At 39.9% G+C, this 22,401-nt stretch overlaps 1 protein-coding gene across 9 annotated transcripts in view; it reads right to left on the reverse strand.

Moving 5' to 3' along the window:
• ENOX1 (ecto-NOX disulfide-thiol exchanger 1) overlaps nt 1-22,401 on the reverse strand; it is a 363,111-nt gene that overhangs the window by 285,735 nt on the left and 54,975 nt on the right. For all 9 annotated transcript variants that reach the window (XM_090131472.1, XM_031615825.2, XM_031615822.2 and 6 more), the window contains exon 2: nt 6,905-6,978. The gene's annotated coding sequence lies outside the window, so the exon portion shown is untranslated. The remainder of the gene's footprint in view (nt 1-6,904; nt 6,979-22,401) is intronic.

Consider the following 22,401-nt stretch of genomic DNA (forward strand, 5'->3'; position numbering starts at 1 on the left):
AAGAGGGCTGAACATGCAGCTGTCTCCAAACACACTGCCAGTGCCCTGAAGCTTTAGATATTATGTATTATATTTATCTAGCTTCATTTTCCTGACAGAAATAACCGTAGGCCAAAAACTCTTCAGCTGTTTTTTCCTACCTATGTCGATGCTACAGTGATGTCTATTTTATGGGTCAATGTTGATTGCAATCCAGGATTCTGTAAATCTTCGGGGGGAAAGCTTTGGTTGGTTGGTCACAGCCAAAGGGTTGTGATTAATGGTTCTGTGTCAGGGTGGAGGCCAGTTAAGGTTAGATATTAGGAGGAAGTTTTTCACCCAGAGGGTGGTGAGGCACTGGAACAGGTTGCCCAAGGAGGTTGTGGATGCCCCATCCCTGGAGGCATTCAAGGCCAGGCTGGATGTGGCTCTGGGCAGCCTGGTCTGGTGGTTGGTGACCCTGCACATAGCAGGGGGTTGAAACTAGATGGTCATTGTGGTTCTTTTCAACCAAGGCTGTTCTAAAAAGCTTAGAAAGGGAAAGGCAGCTACCACTTCATCATCCAGGGCTTCTGCAGATTTACCTGTTACTCAAGTACAAATACAGAATAACCTTATTGCTATTTGCATAATTTACTTCTGTATTTAGCAAGAATGCAGATAAATCCATTAAAGACTTTGGCTAACACACAAACTTCTTTATATATTTCTTATAGCTACTGGTGACACATAGCTAAAGATGTCTTTACAAGGTGATTGTAACTTTAGAAATAATAATAAAACTTATTTCTCGTATCTGAGTGTCTTAAAGCTTGATAATTTTGTCATATTTTGCATGAAAAATTACTTTATTTCTTAAATAATATAACTGATGCTGATTTAGGAGCAGCCACTTTCATCACCATCATACACAAAACCTCTGGGGGATTAAACTTTAGGAGACACTCTCATAAAAATTAAGCACCTCTTTTATAGCTTTACTAATTAAATGTAATTAATTTGCTAGTGCTCTGGAATGGCAGGTATTAAAAAAAATAATAAAATCCTCGAGCATTTTTGCTTTCCATGTGATAAATGCTACAGTCACTCTTTCCTTTTTATGGAAAACATGGAGAGAACACTCTTAGGTGATAGTGGAGTTCTTCACAGCAGGTCGATTGAGATTGTCAAAGTTCATTAGCATGTATGTGACTGGTAAATAATTGAGTTAATTTTAGGTTGAGTGACATATTTAGAAAACTACAAATCACCTTATTTTGTGAATTTAATCAACCTTTGCTCTTCCCCAGAACATCCAGCATACATCTGCAATATTAAGCGGAAACCTACTCTTCACCGTACAGCCCTGACAAATATGAATGGTTTGCAAACTTTCAAAATCTTCACCTGCTTTAAATGCCAGCCTCGAGCAAGCAGATAAACATGATAAAAGAAAATTATGGAGAATACAAAAAAAAATGAAAAAAAAAAAAAGAAACACAAGAAGGAATTTTTCTTTAACTGAAATATCAGGCAGGTTTATTCTGAGATCTCCATTTGCTTTGTCTCTAAGAATTAAAACGCTTAAGTCCTCAAAATACGAGTGTAGAAAAATATTTCTCTGGAAACATTAAAGAAAAAGAACCACCTAATGTTCAAAAAATTCAGTCAACTGTAAAATTCTTGTTTTCATTGGCACTTTCTTAGCACAATCAAATCACATTACAAAAGTAAAAATTGCATTGCATATGGATCTTCCAGGTTTGGCTTCTGAAAAAGGCTATTTTCAGAGGCAGGAAACACTTTCCTCAAAGTTTAACTTTATTTAGAAACAAGTCACAAATCCTAACTGATATGAGTGAGCTATTCATTATTCATCAGAAGTCTCCCAACCTTTTTAGCACAAAGTTTCTCCTCATTTATGAAACATTTTCTATTGGCACTAGATTTGATACTGAAAATGACAGTATTGAGGTAGAACAGTGAGCTTTCCAATGTAAAATTTATGTAATTACTCTTCAGTTTCACATTTTGAGTATGAAAATAAATTGCTGTGGATTACTGGCAGCCACAGCTTGGGCGCTGACACTTAACTGTTTGTTATTAATACGCAAAGCAATTAATGTAATTATAAATATGGAAAAGAAAAATATCAGCATTATTTACATTAGTTAGTTACTAGGAGGTAAAATACTTTGTCAGCTGTAATACAATACAAATTGCTGCAAAGTGTTTAATACAATTATAACATGTAGATATTCAGAGCACTACAGTTTATATTCTAGGTCTGTCCTCCTGGGATCAATTTATGATACACTGTGCTGGATATCTTGTCTTTACAAAATCACATTACTTAGTTCCTATGTTGCTACATCAGGCTACCACACAGTTTACCTACATGTAAGATTTCAGACCCAAACCCTGCATTCTAAAGAGCAGTGCATATTACTGGGATACACAGAGACAGGAAGCATGCATGTGATGAGTATAGACAGAATCATAGAATCATTTGAGTTGGAAGGGACCTTTAAAGGTCAGCTAGTCCAACCCCCCAGCAATGAACAGGGTCATCTACAGCTAGAATCTACAGCTAGAATCTACAGCTAATACTCATTCAGAAAGCACAGCACATGAGTGTGCACCTCTCTCCAATTTTGCAACATCTTCCTCAAGCAAGCACTGTAAAAGAAAAAGCACAGCAGAATCAACAGCAGATCATATCCCTTCACTGCACTGGTTTCATATAAAACAAACATATTTCACTTAGACATTTACCACTTCCACCTCATGCCTGCACGACACATCCTGACATGCAGCAGCACTGTAAGGAAGGTTCAGGAGGTCTAAAGAAGAGTCTCTTGTAGGTGAGCCTGTTAGGTGAAAGGTGGACACTCACATACTATATAGCCTGTCCCTTTGTTAAGTACTCAGAGTCACTAAGCCATTTATGTAGAAAGGCTTGCCTTTATTTTCCTTCCTTTATCTTCATTTTCTTGCATTGGGAATTAAATTTGTGTGCAGAAGTACTAATATAAATGGAGGCCAAAGCTAAACGAGACTATTTCAAAGCTCTGTATTAATGCTTTAATTTTTAAGTCTGACAGTGGTGTAACACATTATTGACATCCTCACTTAATAACATTGCACGTTACTTGGTAACATATGGCATGTTTAACAATGTGACTCAGCTCCAATTGTTCTAGGGAATCTGAAGACAACTTTGTCTCCAGATTCCCTTGTACCAAAGAGTCGTGCTTGTAATCACCTATTGTAAACACATATTTTCTAGCACTGCAAAGGGAGACAAGCAGTCGCAAGTCAGAAAAGGTAAATGCTTTAACATGGAACTTCTTTGCATAAGTTTGATAAATAGAAGGGACAACATATCAGAGACACGTAATAAATACACGGAACTGCCTAGGTGGGGAGGCAGAGGGAAAATTAAAAACGAGCAGGGGAATGCTAAAAGCTGACACCTCCTCTAATCAAACCAAATCGCTGCTGCCCAGGGGTACTGCCTGATGCACAGCCTTGCTTGGCTTCCCAGCTGTGCTACCAGGCTGATCCAAAGCCCACTGAAAGCAGCAAAGCCCCAAGTAAGAGCCAGAACACAAGCCTCTCAGCCATCATTCATTCCACTGCATGAGGCCTTGCAACATCACAGGATGGGTGCCCCACCTGAGGACCAGGCACCCGCAGGGGGCACCCTGGGAATCAGGGAGCATGTGTGCAGCCAGGGGAGGCAGGACATAGGGGAACCAGGGGACTGCTTGTGACAGTGGGTGACCACTGCTCCTGCCAATGGACAGCAGGGCCTGGGCAGCAGTGCCCAAGGGCCAAAGGCCCCATGCCCCATGGCCTACCGCCTGCAGGATGGTGTGCAGGCCTGTGGCTGAACCTCCTTGCTTTTGCCTGCTTGTCACAATTCAACATTACTTTCTGTGTTTAATGTTTCAGATCTGCGTGCAGTTAAAAAATAAGTCAGAGCCTGCCAGTTATTTCTCCAAGGTTTCTGAACACAAACTTTGCAGCTCTTCTGCTGTTTTGCACAGGCTGACACAGATGGAAGACAGATATCTGTCCGCCAACGTTTGAAGAGGACCAGATTTTTTTGTTTCGAGTTTTTCTCTGTTTAGCACTCCCAATAGTACAATCAGCCAGACCAATCCTTCTCTCCATAACAAGTGCACACACGAACGAGCATAAGATACCATTGTCTTGTGCAGGATTCACACACACAGAGACATCTGCAGAGCATTGAGACTGCCTTGACGGTTAGTTTTGGAAAGAGAGAGGCCAACTTCTAACCTGGCTTGGGAAGCTCTAAAACTGATGTAACGTCCTACCAAAAGGCAGCTCATTTACTGAAAGGGAAGGAAAGCAATGTTGTCCAGTAGCCATTCCGGCTACCATCAGATGATTTGTGATTTCCAAGTAACTGAAATATCTGAGGGAAGTTGTGGCACTGGTGCAGCCTACTGCTAAGTCAGCCATGCTCCATTCTCAGCTGATGGCTGCCGATTCAGATTGACCTCACATTCCCCTGCCAGAATCACAGCCGTTCTCTGCCATCATACCCGATCCTCCTCAAAAGTTTCCACACCTTCCAGGCTCATCACAACAGCTCTACAAGAATAAGCTGAAGCCAACCTGACACAACAGATTTCTCTCTGCGGCACACATATGTCACAAAGATTGCAGTTCATCACCTACGCTTCTCAAATGTTGCTGAGCACGCTCAAGTGGGATGGCTCTTGTGCAAACAAGGGCAGCACTGATGCTTCTTTTTCTTTCTTTCTTTAAATGAGAGTGGAAAAAGAAAACTTAGTTAACATAAATCTGTTTGAAGTTAGGTTCACAGTTCATGCTCAGTGAGCTGTCTCTTGCATTGTCTAACAGCTGCTCAGAAAACTGCCACCTTTTCCTGGAATCTTGTGCACAGCCCTGGGAATAGGGCTGAGCCTGAACACTTCAGGGCTTGAAGATTTTTTCCCCATGCAGAAGGGTGGTGTCACTGGGTGGTGCCTGAATGACTGCATGCACGAAGGCACAAGTTTCCAGGAGCAACAGAAAGTAAACTACGCTGTAAAAGTCATACAGTGCTTGCTGCTTTCTTCCTTGTGCATGACGTCTTGGGAAAATTTCAGGGAAAAAATGAATGCTGACAGCTGACAGGCATGGGGCAGTGCTTCCAGGGAAGCAGGGAAATGCACTTCCCCATGGACAAAGGCACCAGCAGAGGGAGGGGAGAGGACAGACAGCTGCTCCGCTCCCAGACAGGGAATAGAAGTCGCAGGTGAACCAAGGCCACCTGCCCTACTAATAACAGCAGCTTCCTGCTCAAAACAAGAAGCAGGTTCACATATTTGTTCTGCAGTCGGGTTCAGACGTAAGCTGCAACACAGATGTTCACAGGGCACAAAGGGGACGCCCAGCAGAGCTGGCTGCAAAAGAAAATTTACGGGAATGACAGCAAGTTTCCTTTTACAGCAGGCTCTCTAGAGAGGCAGTAAAAGGGAAGCTCATTCTGCTATGATTTTTTTTCTGAAGCTCCTCCTTGTGAAAGATCCCACCGCTGCCAATCTCCAGAGACTGAAAATGAATTAGAACGAGAAGGAAAAAGCAAAAGCCTTGGGAAAGAAAAATAAAGAAGCAAAAGACAAAACAAAACAGAACAAATGAGACAGAAATGTATCACAAAGCGGGAGGGCATAGAGTAAAAGGGGAGAAGTAAAGGCACATCATAAGATTGGAGAAATATTAAGTAAACAATAAGAAATAAGGTTCAGATCTTTTGGACACACTCTGAAAACTTCATAAGACATAACACCCTCAAACAGACCTGGACACAGGCCTGAACATCTAGTAGATCCAGAAGTAGGACAATCATACATTAAGTAAACCAAGCAAGTGTCTGACCCCATACACAAAATGGAGACAGTGGTTCTCCAGTTTCTGTCAAACATCTCAGGACTTACCGAGGAAATACAGTATGAAAATACTTTGCATTCTAATTCTTATACAAGAAGCAACTTCTTTCAAAATCCACCAAAATCCATTGGGTCTCCTACATCAAAACCTACTCCAGAATTTTATTCCGTAAGAACAATTCAGCCTCTATTCCAATATAAATTTCTTCAAAGTTTCTCACACAGATCAAAATAAGTTCAATCGTTACATCCACACATTTGAGAAATCTTTTTCTCTTTAGAGCTGAGATGCAAAAACTGTACAATTCTGTAAACTCTTTAGAAAGAATAAAACCTTCCACATCTTGTTTTCCCTTCTCCACTGCTAGGAGCTCAGCAGCATTTCAAGCGTCATAAAGTGTGACCTGAGTTTTAAAAAAGAAATCACCTAAAAAATTACTTCATTATATGCAAGAATGTACTTCTCAGATTGCCTGAATATTTTCTGTAAATGTTCCAAGTAAATTACCATCTTCACTGAAATACTTGAGAAAATTTCCAGGAACTTCAGCATGCCCAAAATGTCAACCTTTATGGCCCTTTTCTTCAAGCATTTAGTCACATTCATACCTTTACTACCATCAGCACTTGCAAAGAAAAACCAAATGAAACACAGACAAAAGCTAGTTAAAACACAGCCTTAAGTACAGGAGAACTGAGTAGAGTCACTTCTTTCAACTCACTTTATTTCCAGAGCTTCTCACTTGCTCACAGAGACTTTTCCCTTCATTTTGAAGATAAATTTGTACATTTGGCTACACAATTCTCTCTGAGTAGCAGTGAGCATCAGGCACTTCCCAATTTCTGCTATAAAAATACCACGTGTTATTGAAAATTCAGCCTGCAAAGATCCATCATACTGTCCCATTCATGGTAAATTAGATTTATCAAGAGCTTTACAGAGTTCAGCATTAAACAAAACTCACATATATTCCAAATCATCCAGCACAAAATATGAATGTATCTATTGCACTTACCTATTTATTGCAGGTATTCTCCAAGTTTCTAGAAGCATATAACCCAAAACTGTTCCAAATTCAGAATCCAAAATCTGGAAACAAGATAATACGTACAAGTCACTAAAAGAATAAAGCTGAAGACTACAAAAGAAAAGAAAAAATATCATCATATTTGGAAATGAGTTTATGAGCTGATCCCACTACAGTTGTACATCACATGGGATGTTGTGGGTGATAAAACTGATGGTACGATAACTTAAATTTTACACATATAATAATACATAGGTCCTTAGGTGACTTCTACATATGAATTCAAAATTAGTAAAAAGCTCTGAAAGCACATCAAATTTCCAAACAGCAGTTTTGCTACAACTATCTGTAATGAAAGAACAAAAGCAACATTGTCAATATGCAAAACCAATGATGGCATAGAAGAAAATAAGAATGTATGAGGAAACCACAAACATCCCTATGTACATTTAAGCAATTTTCTGCTTTAATTTGCAGCAGGACAGCAGTGGGAACAGGGAAACCACATGAAAAAATCAAGGACATCATCATGTGCATTTGTTCTGTGTCCAAAAATGCTGAATGGGGCAGTTCTGCTACAGATGTGAAATTCTAAACGCTTACATTTTTGTAAGCATATGTAACACTTAATTACAATTAGTCCTAGAGTATCTATAAGTTTTCCTGGTCATTCCTGCACAGTGACACAGAGAGTAAGGTATTTCATAAGTCCAGTGTGCTTAAGAAAGCAAAAAAAAGAGGAAGAAGATACATCAGGAGAAAGAAGCATGCTCAGCAGATCAGGACAAGACATAGAGAAAGAAAAAAAAAAAGAAGAAGAAAACTAGCTAACATGTCCAAATGCTCTTGGTCTGATCTTTGCTCTGGACAATGATTTCTGAGATGACCTTATCAGCTTCACCAACATGAACAGATGCTGTACTGAGTACTTCTATTGCACCAACAGCATCTTTGAATTCTGAATCAGGAAACAGTCTTCCACACAGTGCTGCAAAACAGCCACAACTCTAAAGAAACCTCCAGTACACATTATAAAAAGCCTTGCCTCTTTCCTTTCTCCAAAATTTTGTTTGAGCTTTTGCCTGCAGCTGCACCACTGACATCCACCACATGATTCCCAGCATCAGCAAAGTGAATCACCTCAGCAGTTAGATGAGTCAGTCACAGAGCAGCCCATACCCACTACGTTATCAATGGCCACCTGGCTGGGAACACCTGGGTGCTGCAGCTGAATAGCAGGCAATTTCTTCTCCAAAGGCTCTACCCACCAAAGGAGTCCTAGATTCCCTCTGTTCCCTTCTGTGAGCTGGTAATTTTCAAGCAGGGAGACAAAATGTAAATATCAGCATGGATAATTATTTCACTGCTCATTTTTTTTCGCAAGATAATCAGACATAAAGATAAGGCTGTCTCTGTGAGGCAGAAGCAGTAGAAATTTTTATCCAGCAACTGCATGAAAGATTCTGCCAATTCTTCTTACAAAAGCAACAGTTCACTGATTTGTAGCTGCTGCCTACTTTCATGTGTAAGAACAACAACTACAGAAATCCCTCACAGGTCTTCTCTACATATTTTCAGGCAATCCCTATAAATATGACAATAGGATTATTTATTCTATACACTATCTTGCCATTCCTATTGCTGATGTCAATCGCAGAGAAACCAGACTCAGCAGTTCAGAGTGCATCGCAGGGAGGCACGAGTAATGCCACATCTCTGCCCTTCACATCTCCTATTGAATTCCCTAAAAGAGATTTCCACAATAGGGAGCAGAGGAATCACAAAGAGAATTCCATTAATGTTGATGTGTAAATCAGAAAATACCACCTCCAAAAGCAGTAGGGGCTGTTTACAAGATCAAAGTGTGGCCAAAGATTTCTCTTCATTTTTTTGAAATAATGTCTTCTGCTTTTCTGCAATTACTTCTCCAGCAATCAGCTTTATAATACTTTGCTCACATAAATATATTTCCTACACTATGCTTTGGGTTGGAACTAGATGAGTTGATGCACCATCTCTGGAGACTTCCAAGGTGAGGCTGGATCAAGCCCTGGGCAACATGATGTAGCTGTGGTGTCCCTGTTCATTGCAGGGGAGTTGGACTGGATGGTCCTCAGAGGTCCCTTCCAACTCTGAGGATTCTATCATTCTGTGATCTTTAAGGTCTTTTCCAACTTAAGCCATTCTATGGTTCTCTTTTTCCCCTCATCTCTCACCCACGTTAATGGTTGCATGTTTCATCCTTTGCAGTGGACTATAAGCCCTCATACTGCCACATCTGAATAGGAGTTATCACTCATCATTAGGCACCTAAATGCATGCTGATGCCAGGATGTAAGTATCTTAAGTGAGTGGTCTTTATGATGGGCAGTAGAACCCAGGTTCAGTCAAGTACCCAAGTAGAACCCAAGAGCAGTCAAGAACAACAAAACTTCTGTTATAAAGGTAACCTTGAAAACATGAACCAGGTGTAAAATTCTCCTGATGTGATAATGCATTAAACAATATCACTCAAAGACATGTCTCAAGGGATTGCTGACCTGGTAACTTCTTATCAGGTATTTATAGAGAAACATCGTGAATTACTGCATGGCTGAGGCAGCTCTGTGGCAACCAAACTTTGCAACCAAAGTTAAGAAAAATTACATGCAGATACATACACACAATTTGCTGTGCATAACATTATCAGCTTTTATTTTAGAAGTGACCATCCATCTACCTGTTCCAAAAGATCTCATAGGGTTATTAAAAGATGCCAAGGAAACTTTGTACTTGTAGTACACTTTCTATCTTTAATAACACCAGCTGTCACTTCTGCAAATACACCATGCCCTCCACAGTTATCCCATGTTCTGCAAACACCAAAAAAGCCCCCAAACCCTCCCATGGTTATTAACATCTGCTTCATTTACTGATACTGACAAACTGAAGGACAAAGGCATGATTTAACAGATTGTTCTGTGCAAAGAAACAATGCAGTTCACAAAAGGATTCATCAAATGCCCCTGTCAGAAAGCCTTACAGAGCACAGCTTAATGAACGTATGCAAATTGCTGTAATATATAAAATGTCTGCTACCACTTCAACAAGTAATGTGCTTATGAAATCTATAGAGAATGGTAAGATAGATCAATCCAATTTGTCTTTGAAATAAAGCGATTTGGTTTCCTCAAGATAATTTCAATCTCTTTTTTTTTTTTTGAATGCCTTGTGGCATGACAGCGATATATTACATACAACGAACTACCACTTTAGACCCTAGAAGATGTGATTATTCAATACAAAAAGCACCAGACAAACTGGAAGCCCACTGGTACACTTCAATATTTTCCTTCAATGTTTTGACATGCTGGCAGTTCTAAAAAAATTGTTATTTGCAAGCCTTGCTGCATTTAAACAACCTCAATATTTTCTGCAGTCGCTTGATGCGGGGCTGAAGCCTGAGTGTAAGTCGGGATAATATTTACCCCATGAAGAACTGCTCTGATCTGACAGCACATCAAAAAACAATGTCCAGCCAGGACATTAAATACAATTAAATCCACCCCTTATAACTGTAATGAAAATAGAATAGAACAGCATAGTGGTCTCACCAAAAACTACGCGGAATTGCTGGATCTTGACTTTCCTATTTAGGCCTAGAAAGTTATGGAAGAGATGGTGTGCCATATGGCACTGTGATGTATCATGGTTATATCCTTTAAAGACCTTTTTTTTTTTTCTCTCAACACATCTGTCAGAAGGAGCCAAGGTACAAGCAGTGATGCACTGGGGCTCCAATTGTCTACATCATTGTTTCTGCACTTCTTTTTTTTTTTTTTTTTTAAAGGGCACTTCTCACCCTTTGCAAAAAGCATTCCGAGCATCATCTGTACCAACATAAAACTGATTCCACTTCAGAGCCAACTGAAAACTTAAAAAAAACTATGAGTGTTTATTATTTTATCCCAGTTGGTCTGTCTACTCGTGTGTTAATGAGTGTATATAAGTGAGATGGAAGGAAAAGAGGAAAAGGGAATTTTAGGAGGTTTTGCTTTATTTTATAATTTTGACCACCTTTGTACGCTTTCAGAAGCTCCAGTCATCCAAAGGCTGCAAATACAGAGCACAAATTATATAGCCTCTTCATCTTCCTTTCAGTCACATTTCTCTGGAGTCTGGGATGGAAAAAGTCCAGGTAATGGTCTGCCAGCTCTTTTACATGCTATTTATTAGATCTAAAATTTTCCAGCTGGAAGGTGTCCATTGCATTCTACAGAATGCAAGTTTTCATAGGAAATAAAATGAACTCTAGTGCTGGGAGTTCAAAAGGGAAACAAACAAGCACTCTCTAAGTAACACTTTACTGGGTGATCCTTTGCTCATTTATGCTCATAGCGCGAGTATGGTGAGAATGTTTGCTGTTAGTCTTACAAGAAAAGAATTCCCCTGCTCATAACAATTGTCTAATAAATAAACAGCTTCAACTCTTACATCATCCATTATGTATTTCACATTACTGTATAAGTAATTACTATCAAAGACAGACTCAAGTTTTGCTCAGTGCCTTAGGCAAAATGACTAAATTGGACAGTACTCAGCAGAGGATTTTCAAATCACAGGAGAGCAGATTCTACACCAAGAATTATCTGAACTGTATCACAGAGCCCAGGCTGAAGCACAGTGTCAGAAATGTGTTGTGATCTCCTCATTTCACAGGCATTAATTTGTAAATACCCTTCCATTTTGCTACACTGAATATGCAGTGTATATCAGACAGTATGGATAAGGTTTTTATTTCTCTGCAAAGAGTATACACTGAAATAACTGCAACTTTTTCAAGCAATTAAGAGGTGAGACCCTTAATAACTGATGTCAGTGTCAGATGCCAGGTAGTAACATTTAACAAAGTAGGCTGTTCTCTTTTTTACGTCTTTTTTGTATTAAAATTTGTAAATTTTAATGGTGAGTTTCCTGGCTTCCCTTTACATTCAGTTGAAGACTGAAACCTGGGAATAAATGGACATGCCAAGCCTTTCTTTATTATACCTAATTTTTCAGAATTACCTTTTCAGGTTTCATGATTACCATCCCTATTTTAAATTTGTTCTTTTTAACATAAATCTACAAGTACAGAAAAATCTCTCCCCTTTTGACAGTACAGTGAGCCCAGCAGGTTCACAGTTGGTATAGTTAATAAAGGCAAATTAAGGAAGCTCTATCTCATACCTTCTCTCTTATCTCCTGAACCCATGTGAAATTATACTAATTATCCTAACTAAAATTAAACATTCTAACTTTTCTCTGGAAGAGAAGGAACAGATTATTCTTGGGAGCCAATCTTCTTACAGCTCCCCTAAGATACAACACCTAACAGACTTCAGAGAGAAAAAAAAACAGGGCCTCCTGTACAGATTTCACTTTCAGTCTAATGAAACTGCTTCAATAAAGTGTATTAACCTGCACACCACCATTGAGAAAATTACAGTCACGCTGTGTGCAATGGAGTGTGCTACACGATAATGCAATAAAACATTTTTTTAACCTATTACTTTGTGGGGTGTTTTTTTCCCTCTTCAGCAACATTAGTATTTAAAGTCTGGGTTCTCTGCTTCAACCAAATAGGCAGGAAGTGGAGTCAATCAGTGTCAACACAGTCCCACATCTCAGATTCCTGCCACCCATCACAATGAGAGTATTCACCCATCGCTGTTACAGACAGAGTAACCACACTGGGCAGCAGCTTAATCAATACAGCAAATGGTTTCTGGGACTATCCTGAACTGACAGTGAAGTAGATTAGAAAGTGAAATCCTTTCTTTGATTGTCTTCTTGGCAAGCTAGTACAAACCAGTGTTCCCTAAAATGAAGAGATACATAAGAATGCAGACCCTTCTGGACTCAAAGAACTAATTTTGAATGGCTGACAACGTCCATTTTCCAGGTGATCTGTGGGAAAAAGTGGAGAAGGACACTCTGCACTGTCTCAGAAACATCATCTACATTGCAAAGATTCCAAACCCGAAACACTTCTGGGAAAGAACAAAGAGTTGAGCAACTTGACTGTGGCAGGCACTTCTGAAGGGAAGCAGTCCTCACCTCCCCTGACACAGGCAGGAAACACAACCACTGCCTTGGGGTAGACAGTGCAGAGCCTATGCTACCCTGATGCATCCCCACAGATGGTCTGAGATCTGCAGGTGTGCTTTCATCATTGAGGTCTGCAGACTGGAATAGAAATCCAGTATGGAAATACACACTTTTATTTTTTTTCTATTTTAAAAGAAAGGCAGAAAAACCAGGCCGCACTGCTTCATTCTGAAAGACCTGGTAAGCAGTTCAATGCTTTAGACGGAATACATTTCAAACCCTGCCCCTCTTCAACTACAGTGACAGCTACTGAGAAAATCCTGTTCAAATAATCACAAAGAGGAGTTCTAATAAATTGGACGTAGGTCACATTTTTCAGGATTATGAGGACAACATAGGTAAGTTTGGCATGCCCATGACATTCAGTTGTCTGGGAAGGTCCTTAAATAAAATCCAGCATTGTAATATCTGAAGATTAGGTTACCACATAGCTGCATAAAAGGACAAACCATTCAGAACCAGTCACCAGTAAAGGTCAGCCTTAGGAATCACAAGTGGGTCAAGAAATCCATAGAAGAAAAATCATATGCTCTTTCAAAGGAGGATCACCCTGTCCTCATTAAAGCAGACAGCCACTGTAATGGAAGCCAGCAACAACTCGCAGGTGTTTGGTCACAGTTATTTTTAGCTTTAAAGAATGGCCTACTTTCCTTCTTGTCTCATAAGTAAGCTGTGAAGGGAAGCAGGATCAAGAACGTAGAAAGGAGCCTAGGAAGCCCTTCTCAGCAGTCATTTGTGCCTTCTACTTGAAGTGGAGGACAGGCACCAAGAAGTTATGCTCTGAAAAAACACAAATAATGAGGAGTAGCACACAGAGGTTGTTAGACAGACAAGTGGCAGAATGAGTTCACATCATGATGGTACAATAGTATAAGGATAGAGGAGCAGTTTTTAAGCAAAAGTAGCTAAAAATGCTACCCCTGCCCAACACACACTCCTCCAAGCCCTTCTCATCTCCAGGACAGTGATGCTTCAGAGTTAAATATCCCAAAACAATCCTGTACTATGTTGTTAGCATTAGGATGAAGCCATGGAAGGCCTGTAGCCTGTGAGGATTGCATGCCTGTAGGAATGATGAGGATAGCTGCATTTTGCTCCTGTTACTGTGAGTTACGAGCAGAACCCTGTTGTCTGAGAAGTTTTCAGCACAGGTTTTGCCTGAGAAAAGTTTGAGTATAGCGTTTGGGCAGCAGTACTTGAAGGAGTATAATACTCAGGGGGGCAAACTGGGTTCTTGTCTAGTTCCTGATCTTGCTTTGTTCAGGAGGGTCACACAGTATCTGCTCCGCAGAAACACGCACACCATACAATCCCTTTCTAAAACAATAAGAAAAGACCAAAATCAAGAGATTCTGGGGGGGAGGAAAGCAGCTGACATCCCCATCTCCAAGGCCTGGCAACAGCAAGTAATTTCTTATGCTGACCTCTCAGATTGAGTCTTCCTGGCATTTGCTAGCAAACAGCAGACTCCATGAACCACAGGATTCAACATGCAACAGATTATGGTGTCAGCATATGAACAGTTGTCAGCTTCCTTTCTCGTTCCCCTTTGGTACCACTGTGACTGGGTTTTCATATTGTATGCTCAATTTTATTTTTTGTTAACCGCTGTAAATGTTTACATGCATGATAATGCATAATGCAGAAAACCTTGTACAAATTTACCAAATTCTATCTTCAATCTACTTTAATAATGTGTTTGGAGTTCATTCTAGAACTTCAGAACTTCACCTCTTGGGATGTCTGAAAAATTTATTTTAATTTTCAGTCTAAATTCTTTCAGGATTAATTAATAAACATGTTAACTTGCACTGATATTATCCTTCAACTTCAACAGCTCTTCTCCCTCTCTGGTATTTACTCTCAAAATGTATTTAGAACAAAGTTTCTGCCGAGATACTACATACCAATTACAGGGAATGGAGGCTTAGCATATTTTGCCATCAAGCCTGCCAGAAGGGAACCAGCTACTGGGAAACCATAATTTCACTCTTTTTTTTTTTTCTTTTTCTTTCTAATGAACAAAACACAGATGCTGATTTCTTTTCCTAGTTATTCCATTTTAAGTTTCGAATGATGACAGCTGCATGGAGAGCAAGCTGTAACCTATGGCTAGTCAAAAGGCAAGGATTGCATTGCACCTGAGCAGTCATCTGCCTGGGGCTACATGTTAGATGCAGTTTGGATTCTGAGCACTAAGCTTTCAGCAAAGGACAAATACGAAGGGGAGAAGGGGAGAACAGTAGGTACCTGCCATGCAGCAGCCATCTTTCTTTCTAGAGGACCTGGAAAGTGAAAGACACTGGCTATAGCCTGCCTCCAACCCAGAGTGACTTGAAAACCTAAGCAGCTGACACCTAGATCCCCTGCTCTCTACAGGTAAGTGCTGTACTTGTTCCATGTCTATGCAAAAGACAGTTTTATCCACTCCCCAGTTTTTCAGTATAACCATCATACTTCTGCATTGAATTCAGTACCACTCAGATGTGTTAGGAAGATCTCAACACACCCAGTACATTAAGCTTCCCTGAACTAAGCTCCCCAGTGCTATCTCCAGTATGTGGCATTGCCATGGAGAGCATCAAGACTTCTCTCTTCTCGAATCATGATATCTCAATATGCATAAAATTTGCCTTTGAATACCAAAGGAAGTCTTTGGTCCAGGACAGAAGGACTGATGAGTGTAATTCAGGTGGCCCTCTGGCACAGTTGCTCTGTACTGATCTCCATAACTTCAGCACCAAGGTGAAGAATTTGTCTCCCCAGCTGCAGATGTCAATATTGGAACACATCACCTTGGGCTACCCTTAATTGAGAGAGAAAAATAGGTACATGAGGGCTCAATTCTCCTCATCATAACATGCATATATAAAATGACTTAGATGAATTGCACCCAACTCTAGGGTCCAATGATCACAAAAGGAACCTACAGAGAATAGCTTTGATGTAGGCACTTACACTAGAAAACTCAAGGTAGTTTAGACAAGTCTTACTGCTAAAGTTTGCCTCAGGAGAGCTGCCATTCAGACAAATTACAGATCTGAAGTCAAAAACAGGAGTTCAAAAGATGGGTTGTCAATGACACCAGGATCTAATCTGTAAGTCTTTATTCAGTCCAGCCTTTTCTTGTAGAATTTTAAATATAAGAATTTAAGATTTAGCTTAATGATAGCTGCAATAAATGTCATCATTAATCTAGGAAGATTGATTTATTAGAAAATATTAAAATAACTAAATATGTATAGCTTGACTAAAGCCACAGTTGAAAGAGAAGCATGATAATTATCTACAAGCTCTGGAAGGATGTGCACGCTAAGGATTTTTTTTTTAATAGGGATTTTCAGGAAACTATAGCAAAAAGTAATGTGATTATACTGAGCAAAGTAAAATTTAGGCTGACAGGAAAAAAAAAAATCCTAATAATGAAATGTATTCTATTGTAGAATAATCCTCCAAAGGAAATTGGCTGAAGTCCAATCACATCTAAAGCCAAGTGGACAGAGATCCACAGAGAACAATCCTGCATTAGCTGCAAGATGGGCCAGATGACTCAACAGCATTTTTTAATTTTTAAATTCCTATCATTCCACTGTACAAAATAATCCAATAAGTCAAAGTGAGAGGAAAGTAGGCTTAGTAACAACTACACGGCTGTCTCTTCTCTGAGGTCTGCATAGAGCAATCAGCGTGTCTTGCAGGAGGGAAGGAACATCTGTATGCAGTCAGGATACCTTGCTAATTTGGTGCTACAAAGTTTTATGTTTTCTGTCCCTTTCTCCTCCTTGCTCCACTCACTAATAAAGTGGCATTACTACAAAAATCGACCCTGCATTGTAAATGTATCAATCATGATTTTTGCTGCACCAGCTCTCATAATTGGTTTAAGCCTTCTTGATCTCAGATGTCAATTGCTGTTAAACAAAACACAAAAAATAAATAGCCTGCAGGCACATATTTCCAATGAAATAATCTTGCCACATGTTGATCTGCAAGGATTATAGTAACAGCGTTTCATAAAGTTACAACACTCATTTTTAAAGCTGTCCAATAGTTTACTCTAATTTTGAAGTGGCTTTGACAGTTATAGCTAAAAAATCTTGCCAAGCATCTGTGTTAATACACTCTCTGTTCTCTGCTGCACTGCAGCAGCAAGTAACAGGAGTCTTCTTAAAGAATGACTAGTCAATTCAATAGTGGATTTGGTTTCCCTCACCAGGGATTTTTAGATAGTCTTAACAATCCATATAAAAAGAATATTTTCTGAGTAAAGTGTTTTCAACTGTAACTCTGGCTTTCTCCAATCCGTTGCAATTCCACTTTTCCACTTTTGGTCTGTAACAGACCAAATCTCTTCTAACCACTTCACAAGTGGCCTGAGGTTCAGAGAATGTATTTACATTGTGTCGTGGAAGATGTCTGTGCCAAATGGGATCTCAAAAGAACATCATCACCTGGGCATCGTGGATTCACGGAAGAACAGGTTGCCCAAGGAGGTTGTGGATGCCCCATCCCTGGAGGCATTCACAGAATCACAGAATCACAGAATTGCCAGGGTTGGAAGGGATCTCAAGGATCATGAATCTCCAACCCCCCTGCCACATGCAGGGCCACCAACCATCCCACTTAATGCTAGACCAGGCTGCCCAGGGCCCCATCCAATCTGGCCTCGAACACCTCCAGGGATGGGGCATCCACAACCTCTCTGGGCAGCCTGTTCCAGTACCTCACCACTCTCTCTGTAAAGAATTTCCCCCTGACGTCCAAGTTCATTCAAGCCAGGCTGGATGTGGCTCTGGGCTGCCTGGTCTGGTGGTTGGTGACCCTGCACATAGCAGGGGGGTTGAAACTAGATGATCTTTGAAGTCCTTCTCAACCCAGGCCATTCTATGAATCTATGGTGATTCTATGAATCTGCATGTTGTACCTTTTTTTCCCTTGACTTTTTTTTTTTCCCCTTACAGTGGTCAACGACAGCGCAAACAGGATTTTTCTGTTTTGCTAAAGATGGAACATTAGTGGAAATAACATTGGAAAACAGTGATCAACAGCTCATAACTTTATAACCCTGATTCTAAATTATTCTCATAATTTTTCCCTGGTTTTCCACCTTGTCCAACAAAATTTGCAAATCAGAACTCAAATTACTATTATTCTACCTTCTCTCCTTTTTCAAAGAAAAGAAATACAATGTTAAAATTTTACCACACATAATCCTTTAAAATGCTTGTCAATTTGAGATTTTTCCTTCTCCCTTGTCTTGAGATAATAAGAGATATAAAACATGAATTACCCTTAACTGATACAGCTGCTAATTCCACTGCTGGCAACAGAAGAGAGGCCATAAAATGGCAGCTGTGCCCCTGCAGTCTACCTGTGCATGAAACTGATCTTGGCTTAGTAAAATGACTGACTGCTTTTAAGTGATCTGAAAGTGTGTCAGGAGAAAAACCATCGGGGTGAGGCATAGACTGCTGTGGGATGATGTTTACAGAGCAATCAGAGACATTCAAGGTTAGATTGGGCCAGGCTCTGAGCACCCAGATCTAGATGTAGACATCTGTGTTCATTTCAGAGGAGTTGGACCAGATGGCCTTTAAAGGTCCCTTCCAACTCAGACGGTTCTATGGTTTTATGATTCTATGGTCCTATGCTATTAGAGACAGTGCTGTGGATACGAGGGTGAGGGCAGTAGACAGTGATAGGAAGAGGAAGAAGGGACTGACTCAAAGGATGGGGAAAGAGCCCAGATGAAGCAGCATTCTAGCATCTCCAAAACGACTGTGAGGTAAAAGGCACTGTGTACAAGAAAGCCATAAAGACCCTAGAAACTCTTTTATCTTGTAGTTTTCTGAGTGACATTGGCAGAACATCATATGTAAACCCAGCCCCATACTCTCTGCTGCTACTCTTGGACTTTATTCTGCCTCAAATCCTAGCCAAGAGAAAAAATAAAAATAAAAAATCAAATCCCCAAACCAAGGAATAATGAGCCAAAAGAATGGAAATGCTGACTAAAGTACTGTCCAAGTCCCACACAGAAAGGCAGGACAGATCAAGGGAGAAGTAGAAATAATCTTTTGTGAATCATTTTTAATTGAATTACCACTGTCTCAACTCATACAGCTATTTCTAGTGATGACATTTTAACCAGAAGTTAACCTTGCTGTATTTTTTTTTCTCATTTACAATGTTTAAGTAATTAAACAAAAAAAAATTGGAAAGAAAATACTACGTTTCTGCTTTAATTAAATGAGTTAAGAATCAACTATTAAGAAAAAAATATCAAATAAAAGGACTATATGAAGCTCAAGTGGCTTTTTCCAGCAGTAAGCAGGATTGTTAACATAGCAAAGATGCTACAACATGAAAATACCCCCACAGCTTCACAGGAGAGTAACTACTTGATTTCTTTGTCCAGTTTAATGCATGCTTTGCTCTGTCAGAAGAATTGTGGCCAGGCAGCAGGCATGAAGGCTGCATAATTTCCTCCTGCAGGCTTCTGCACTTATATGGAAATATCTAGACAGGAGGATGATTTAATGACTGAGTGTGTTCAGCCACAGGAGGTTTCTCGAGGATGGGTAAGAAAGGAGAGAGAGGCAGAGAGAGGGATGGCCATCCCCACAGTGATGAGCAGAGAGCAAGCATGCAGTCAGGCTGCAGAAGCAGCAGGAGTAAAGTCTCTTTCTTCATGGAGATCTTTCAGTGTGGATTTTATAGGAGCCATGGTTAAACCTGAGAGCTTCAGGCTAGAAAGAATAACCACTGGAAAAGAGCCTCCCCTCTGCACCATCTGCATGGGTCAGATCTGCTTTAAGTTTTATTATTTCCAGCTGTTTTTCAAAGCAGGTCACAGATTTCTCTCTTAAGAGAATTTGTCTTTAGTTTAGTATCATGCACTGTAGCACCCAGCAGTAGGAAGTTCTGAATGTCACTGATGCAATGTACTCACTTTTAGGAAGCCAGAATTGCCTGATATGAAAGTCTGCCATAAGCTCAGATTATTATCAAAAAGATAATGGAAAATTGAAAGAACCTGCAAAAATAATAATACATTTTTATTCAAAGGAAATAGATCATTTGAATGCTAAGAAAAGCATTTGGGGGTTTGGGATTAGATGCGTTAGCATTGAATAGTCCTACGTCAGCAGGGCCTCCAGGGGACCAGGTGTTGAAATAGGAAGGAAGAGGCAGGAGGGTGATAAGAACTGTGGAGCGGTCATCCTTGTTTTACCATGATCAAAAGGAAACCAGTTCAGAATGAGGAAGCAGAGAGGGCTGGGAATTAAAGGTGCACTTTTCAACGTCAAGTTATTGTCCACCCCCTCACATACACAGTGAGAGAAGTCGTGAGAAATTAAAATGCATGAAGACTGGGATGAAAGCTTTCTTTGTTCTTAAAATGTTGTCATTTGGGTGGTCTGAGTCTTGATTTTTAAGCTTAGATTGCTAACAATTTCACCTGTGTCATTTCGCTTTAAGAGGCACACTGGTTTTTTTCAACTGTTCCAAGGGCCAGAAGGGAGCATAAGGAGATGATCACCATTCAAAAGTATTCATGTATTGCTGCAATGGGTCCCAAGAGCTTTTAGGGACTCATCTATTGGGTGACACTTTGAGATCCTTGCGCAAGTGAAAAGCTCCCAAGCTCCTTTCCACTGCATTGCATCACACTGAGCAACTCTTAACTAAAGGGCTTTGCAAACTAGAAACACAAAAAGATGTCAAAATTTGCCTGACATTCTGAAGAAGAAGAAAAGGAGTCTAATTCATTACAAATTAGATTCTTAACTGGACTCTAACTACCCACAAAAATCCAGCAAGTTTACATGCCTTAATTATTGCCACAATGCTGAATTGTCTGTGAGAGCAATAGCATTACCCAATTAACCCCCAAATTTTCAAATGTATTCATGTAGTGCTGGCACATCATATTTTAAAATGATCCCAATCTGTTAGATGATACTTCCGTTCTGAGCATGAAGCCACATCCAACATTTAAAAGGAAAAGGCATTTCCAGCCTTCCTTACGATCCCAGATGGATTGGATGTTAAAGCTTAAGCCTCAACCACAGAAGACTAAATATTTGAAGCACTGTGTAGATTTTATAAATCAGAAAGTGCAGGTTTAGAAGCACTGATCTCACAATGTTGTCAAGAGCAATGTCCCAATTTTCTTAAAATCCATCCTTGCTGCAATCTTAAATATCACCTTACTGTACTCCTAAATTAGAAATTTAAAACACATTTAAATTAAATTAATACATAAATAGGAAGGAGTACATGGAGCATACTCTTTCAAAGTATGGCTACATATGGTTAAGCATGGTCAAATAAGTTATCAGATATTCTGGCATAACCTTTTCAAAGCTTATGCTTGGAAAATCAACTGATTTTCTGAAAAGCAGCATTTTTCACTCAGGAAGAAAGGTACATTGGTACATCAACTTTCAAAGGAAAGAAAGTTTCCATGCCAAAAGCAGGATCATGAAGTCTGCTGGTTACAGGGAGTTTTATACGGTGAAAGAGATTCTCTAGCCACTAATAATACCAGTTTGATTTTTAATAGGGCTGTTCTTATGAAAAATAATTAACATACGGTTGACTTCCCCTATATTAGAGAAAACAATAATAGTGTCTAAATCAGTATCTCCTGTGGTATGGCATAATTTCAGCTGTCTTGGTCATGATGAGTTGTGCAGCTGACTCATCTCACAGACATGCATCACGTAATGAGAACAAACACGGCTCATCTGCAATGTCAAGGATTAGATTTTACACAAGGCAGAGGATAGAGGACTATATTATGAAGAACTACCTAGAAAGCAGCAGCCAGCCAGCCATTACCTCTCTGAGTCACAGAAATCCCTGGCCGGTGTTCAATTGACAATACTGTATCACAAGACAAGATCTATTCCATCAGCTGGATTGGTAGGCTCTCCAAAATGAGGGCATGCTGTCCTGGCTTTTTGCTGTCCCTCAGTTCAAGGTGCCATTCTGAACACGCAGCTCAAAACCCTTAAATCTCCATAAAGGTAAATTCTTACAAAAAACTTGTTACCTGCTACAAAAAGAGCTCAAAACAATCTCAAGCTGTGGCAACGGCACTGAGGACATCCCGGGTTGCTATGTCCCAACTATGGTCAACAACGAATAAATATCAAAGAGAAGCTCTTGTGAGAACCTGCTATGTGGTGTTTATGGATATCAGCTGAAAGAAATAAAATCTGGAAAAGATAAAGTGCATTGTGTCCAGCAGGTAGGTTCTTCTCACAGCACACGCTCAGCAGAGTGGGTTCTGCTTAGTCACAAAAGCAGGATGTAGAAAAGCTGAATCAGATAACAGAAAAAGTCTG

The sequence above is a fragment of the Phasianus colchicus genome, chromosome 1 (assembly GCF_987193195.1).
Source record: "Phasianus colchicus chromosome 1, bPhaCol1.hap1.1, whole genome shotgun sequence".
NCBI classification, from domain to species: Eukaryota; Metazoa; Chordata; class Aves; order Galliformes; family Phasianidae; genus Phasianus; species Phasianus colchicus.